This window comes from Triticum aestivum, unplaced genomic scaffold, assembly GCF_018294505.1.
Source record: "Triticum aestivum cultivar Chinese Spring unplaced genomic scaffold, IWGSC CS RefSeq v2.1 scaffold44045, whole genome shotgun sequence".
Lineage (NCBI taxonomy): Eukaryota > Viridiplantae > Streptophyta > Magnoliopsida > Poales > Poaceae > Triticum > Triticum aestivum.
In genome coordinates, this window is record NW_025227944.1 from 12,165 (window position 1) to 18,436 (window position 6,272).

Below are 6,272 nucleotides of genomic sequence, written 5' to 3' on the forward strand. Positions count from 1 at the left end.
CCGGTACTAAAGGGGTTGCGCTGGCGCAGGTGCGGTGCGGCAAGTTTAGTCCCACCTCGCTAGCCGAGAGGCGTCCGTACTAGTTTATAAGCCCCAGCGCGGAAGCTGTCTCGAGCTCCTCTCTATTGCAGGCCTTCTGGGCCTACCTGTTCTGTGCTGTCCTGTGGGCCTATTGGGCCTTTGCGGACCCACATCCTGGCCCAACAATAGGTTGGGTTTCTAGTCGTATGCAGGCAGCTTTGGCCCAGTAGGCGGGTTATATTTTTTGTTTATTTTTGAGTTGTTTTTTTGCTGTATTTAGAGTTTCTTTGTGAATATTTTTGCTTTAGGTACAAAAAATTACAAACTTTCTATATTAGTGCCGGTAGTTTACAAATTTGAATAGTTTACATTTTGAATTATTTGAAATTTGTGTGAATCACTAGTTTGTGAATAACTTAACTTTGAAAATAGATTTTTCAGTGATTCTTTTTTCTTATGTTTAATATTAGTGTGTTTTATCATTATATTCAATTTGGTAATGCTTAGGCTATTTAAAAAATGAAATGCCTTTGTAACGGATGAGTTTTCGTCCGAAACCCTGATACTTCGAAAGAGATTGTCCATTTTATACACGAAGTGCATCCAGTTTTTGCGGTAACCCTCTCTACTTTTTTGCACATGCTATGTGGGTGAAATTATGATACCATGCCAACTTTCAACCTTTTCTGAGTTCATTTGAAATCCTTTTCACTTTCAGGGTCATTTAGCTGGAAAAAAATCGCGTTTCAAATGCCAAAACACATAACTACCCTAACTATTACAGAGATTCCCTCCTGGGTGTGAAACACAGAAGAAAGTGATGATAGTGAAGCCCATCACATCCCAGATCTTTGGGTGTGAAACTTTTTCTTCGCATATGTCCCTTTGCGCCGTAGCCATGGAAATTCTTCATCATTTAACTGGATGCTCGGGTCAATATTCACTGTGAATGGAGCAATTTCATCAAACTTTTCATAATCTTCTGACATGTCTGTCTTTTCATCCACTCCCACGATGTTTCTCTTCCCAGAAAGAACTATGTGGCGCTTTGGCTCATCGTATGATGCATTCGCTTCCTTATCTTTTGTTTTTCTCGGCTTGGTAGACATATCCTTCACATAGAAAACCTGTGCCACATCATTAGCTAGGACGAATGGTTCGTCTGCATACGCAAGATTGTTGAGATCCACTGTTGTCATTCCATACTACGGGTCTTCCGTTACCCCATATCGTGTCATATTGACCCATTTGCACCGAAACAAAGGGACCTTCAAACCACGTCCATAGTCAAGTTCCCATATCTCCTCTATGTAACCATAATATGTTTCCTTTCCCGTCTTGGTTGTTGCATCAAAGCAGACACCACTGTTTTGGTTGGTGCTCTTCTTATCTTGGGCGATTGTGTAAAATGTATTACCATCTATCTCGTACCCTTTGAAAGTCATTATATACGAAGATGGTAACTGGGACAGCGAGTATAGGTCATCTTCAATAGAGGCATCATGCGTGGTACGTGTCTGCAACCAGCCGGCGAAACTCCTGGTTTGTTCACGTGTAATCCAGTCATCAGACCGCTCCGGGTGTTTGGAGCGTAGAAAATTCTTGTGTTCGTCCATATACGGAGCCACCAAGGCGGAATTCTGTATAACTGTGTAGTGTGCTTCAGTGAGAGAATGTCCGTCCAAACATATTTTTTGATTCCCTCCTAGCGTGCCTTTTCCATCCAGTCTGCCCTTATGCCGCGATTCAGGAACACCAATCGGCTTAAGGTCAGGAATAAAGTCAATACAAAACTCAATGACCTCATTTTCATGGACCTTGGAGATGCTTCCTTCTGGCCTAGCACGATTATGAACATATTTCTTTAAGACTCCCATGAACCTCTCAAAGGGGAACATATTGTGTAGAAATACAGGACCCAAAACGTTAATCTCTTCACATAGGTGAACTAGGACGTGCGTCATGATGTTGAAGAAGGATGGTGGGAACACCAACTCGAAACTGACAAGACATTGCACCAAATCATTCTCTAACCTTGGTATGATTTCTGGATCGATTACCTTCTGAGAGATTGCATTGAGGAATGCACATAGCTTCACAATGGCTAATCGAACGTTATCCGGTAGAAGCCCCCTCAATGCAACCGGAAGCAGTTGCGTCATAATCACGTGGCAGTCATGAGACTTTAGGTTCTGGAACTTTTTCTCTGCCATGTTTATTATTCCCTTTATATTCGACGAGAAGCCAGACGGTACCTTAATACTGAGCAGGCATTCAAAGAAGATTTCCTTCTCTTTTTTGGTAAGAGCGTAGCTGGCATGACCCTGATGTATGCCGTCTTTTCCATGCATACGTTGTTGGTCCTCCTGTGCCTCAGGTGTATCTTTTGTCTTCCCATACACGCCCAAGAAGCCAAGCAGGGTCACGCAAAGATTCTTCGTCACGTGCATCACATCGATTGCAGAGCGGACCTCTAGGTCTTTCCAATAGGGAAGGTCCCAAAATATAGATTTCTTCTTCCACATCGGTGCGCGTCCGTGAGCGTCTTTCGGAACAGGTTGTCCGCCAGGACCCTTTCCAAAGACTACCTTCAAATCCTTGACCATATCATGTACATCAGCACCAGTACGGTGGCGAGGCTTCGTCCGGTGATCCGCCCCACCTTTGAAATGCTTCCCTTTCTTTCTTACGGGATGCCTGCTCAGAAGAAATCGACGATGTCCCAGGTACACATTCTTCCTACAACTGTCCAAATATATACTGTCGGTATCATCCAAACAGTGCGTGCATGCGCGGTATCCCTTGTTTGTCTGTCCTGAAAGGTTACTGAGAGCAGGCCAATCATTGATGGTCACGAACAGCAAGGCCTTTAGGTCAAATTCTTCCCCCATGTGCTCATCCCACGCACGTACACCTGTTCCATTCCACAGCTGTAAGAGTTCTTCAACCAATGGCCTTAGGTACACATCAATGTCGTTGCCGGGTTGCTTAGGGCCTTGGATGAGCACTGGCATCATAATGAACTTCCGCTTCATGCACAACCAAGGAGGAAGGTTATACAAACATAGAGTCACAGGCCAGGTGCTATGGTTGCTGCTCTGCTCCCCAAAAGGATTAATGCCATCTGCGCTTAGACCAAACCATACGTTCCTTGCGTCATCTGCAAACTCCTTCCCGTACTTTCTCTCAATTTTTCTCCACTGCGACCCGTCAGCGGGTGCTCTCAACTTTCCGTCTTTCTTACGATCTTCTCTGTGCCATCGCATCGCCTTGGCATGCTCTTTGTTTTGGAACAAACGTTTCAACCGTGGTATCATAGGAGCATACCACATCACCTTGGCAGGAATCTTCTTCCTGGGGCGCTCGCCCTCGACATCACCAGGGTCATCGCGCCTGATCTTATAGCGCAATGCACCGCATACCGGGCAAGCGTTCAAATCCTGGTACTCACCGCGGTAGAGGATGCAGTCATTAGGGCATGCATGTATCTTCTGCACCTCTAACCCTAGAGGGCAGACAACCTTCTTTGCTTTGTACGTACTCTCGGGCAATTCGTTGTCCTTTCGAAGCATATTCTTTAGCATTACCAGCAACTTTCCAAATCCCTTGTCAGATACACCATTCTCTGCCTTCCATTGCAGCAATTCCAGTGTGGTGCCCAACTTTTTCTTGTCAACTTCGCAATTCGGCTACAACAATTTCTTGGGATCCTCTAACATGCGCTACAACTTCTTCTTCTCCAAATCACTTGCGCAGTTTCTCTTTGCATCGGCAATGGCCCGACCTAGATCATCAGCGGGCTCATCTGATGCCTCTTCTTCAGCTTCTTCCCGCATTGCCAGCTCAGCTTCTTCCCCCATTGTTGTATCATCGTATTCAGGGAACCCATGGCCAGGATAGCTGTCGTCGTCCTCTTCTTCTTCATTGTCTTCCATCATAACCCCTCTTTCTCCGTGCTTGGTCCAAACATTATAGTGGGGCATGAAACTGGACTTAAACAGGTGGACGTGAATGGTTCTTGACGTAGAGTAATTGTGATCATTCTTACAGACTAAACATGGACAAGGCATAAAACCATCCGCCCGCTTGTTTGCCTCAGCCGCAAGCAGAAAAGTTTGCACGCCATTAATGAACTCGGGAGAGCATCGGTCATCGTACATCCATTGTCGGCTCATCTTCATTACACAACACCGAATAGACCAAATTAATACAAGTTCATACATAAAGTTCATACATAAAGTTCATACAAGACTTAAATGCAAACAACAAATAACTCTCTAACTAAAGAATTTAAATGCAATAACAAATGCGATCAAGTTCGCAACTAAGGTAACAATTGATCCAACAGCATAATGATACCAAGCCTCACTATCAATGGCATATTTTCTAATCTTTCTAATCTTCAAGCGCATTTTCTCCATCTTGATCTTGTTATCATCGACGACATCGGCAACACGCAACTCCAATTCCATCTTCTCCCCCTCAATTCTTTTCAATTTTTCTTTCAAGTACTCGTTTTCTCTTTCAACTAAATTTAACCTCTCGACAATAGGGTCGGTTGGAATTTCCGGTTCACAAACCTCCTAGACAAAAATATCTATGTCAACTTGATGGGCATAATTTGTCATAAACATGAAATGCAACAACTAGTTTTAAAGGAGAATATACCACATCCGAATCATAACAAGGACGAGGGCTGACGGGGACGGATATCAAAACCATGGCACTATGTATAACAAACCAAGATAATTATACGAGTAACTATATATCCAAATCACACAAACATCAATTTGGTAATGTAAAACATTCATGAACAAGAGGCTCACCACAAGGTGGTGCCGGCGACGGAACGGTGTGGGCGATCGACTGTGGTTACGACGGAGATTTAGAAGGCACTAAGTAAACCACACCTACATATGCAAACTAAGTGTTAGTTTTGACCACAAATTGCATATAAATCAAATACTAGCACATATATTTTCTACCAAATTACTAAACTCATAAATTAATCACTATACAAAGCATTGCAAGAGCTAATCTAGCAATGAGAGATGAAAGGACAAAGTTGCTAACCTTTGTGATCATTTGAATGGATGGGGGGCTTCAAATCTTGACAAATTTTGGGCAAAATGTGTGATGAGCTCGAGAGGAAGAGGGGAAGAACAGAGAGGAGAGGGGAAAGGGGAAGAACAGAGCGAGCTCGGGTGGACGAAGGGTTTATGTAGGACGACATTTAGCACCGGTTCGTGCCACGAACCGGTACTAAAGGTGCTGGAGGGGCCCCGGACTGACAACATCCTGCCACCACTCACTTTAGTACCGGTCCGTGGCACGAACCGGTGCTAAAGGTCGGCCACGAACCGGTACTAATGAAAACGGCTGGCTAACCGTTTGAACCGGCACTAATGCACACATTAGTGCCGGCTCAAAAGCAAACCGGCACTAATGTGTCTTGACATTTGACCCTTTTTCTACTAGTGGCATCAAGCATCCCGTGCAGCCAGGTCGTCCACCACACTGCCTACAAGAGAACCTGAAGATCCAAAAGAGAGGTGATCAACTGGGCGCCGAGGAGGGAGACAACCGGGGACGAGGGAGAGCACATGCGGTTCCAAAATGACCTAGCCAACCAACCGGCCGACTCGAGGAGAACAAACGACGACCCGATCCAATAGCAAGACGCTCATATCTAGCAAAGAAACGATCAACGAGTAGGGTGGGATGCCAGATCCAGCAGCAGACCTCCCAGATTTGGCTGGAGACGGCAGAGGGGAAGGGCGAGGAATCATCGGTGGTAGCCAGGGGTCACCAGGAAGCGACTGGAGAATGACGAACATGGAGGCGGGGGCCCCGGATCTGACCAGAGACAACCAAAAGAGGAGGTGGTGACTGGCAGCGGAATGGCGAATGGGGTATCTATGGGTCGCCAAATCGGGTAGCAGGGCGCTCGGATCTGGACCGAGAATGGCCAATGTGGAGGACCCACAACGACATGACGAGGAGGACTATCTGGGGAAGTCGGTCCGGTAGGGTCAGCGCGGCTTTAACAACCATGGCGATCAAGCGGCCGAGGTCACACACACCTGTGTGTCTGGTAGCAGTTCACAAAGCGGAGTGCCACCTGGGCCGCCGCGACAAGGCCGGTTGAAGACCCCACCGGAGAACCGCCACAAACAGGAAGGGCATATGACACATGGGCAAAGAGAGGGTGGGTGGATGGGAAGCAGCCCCGCCAACGGCGGCGGATGCAA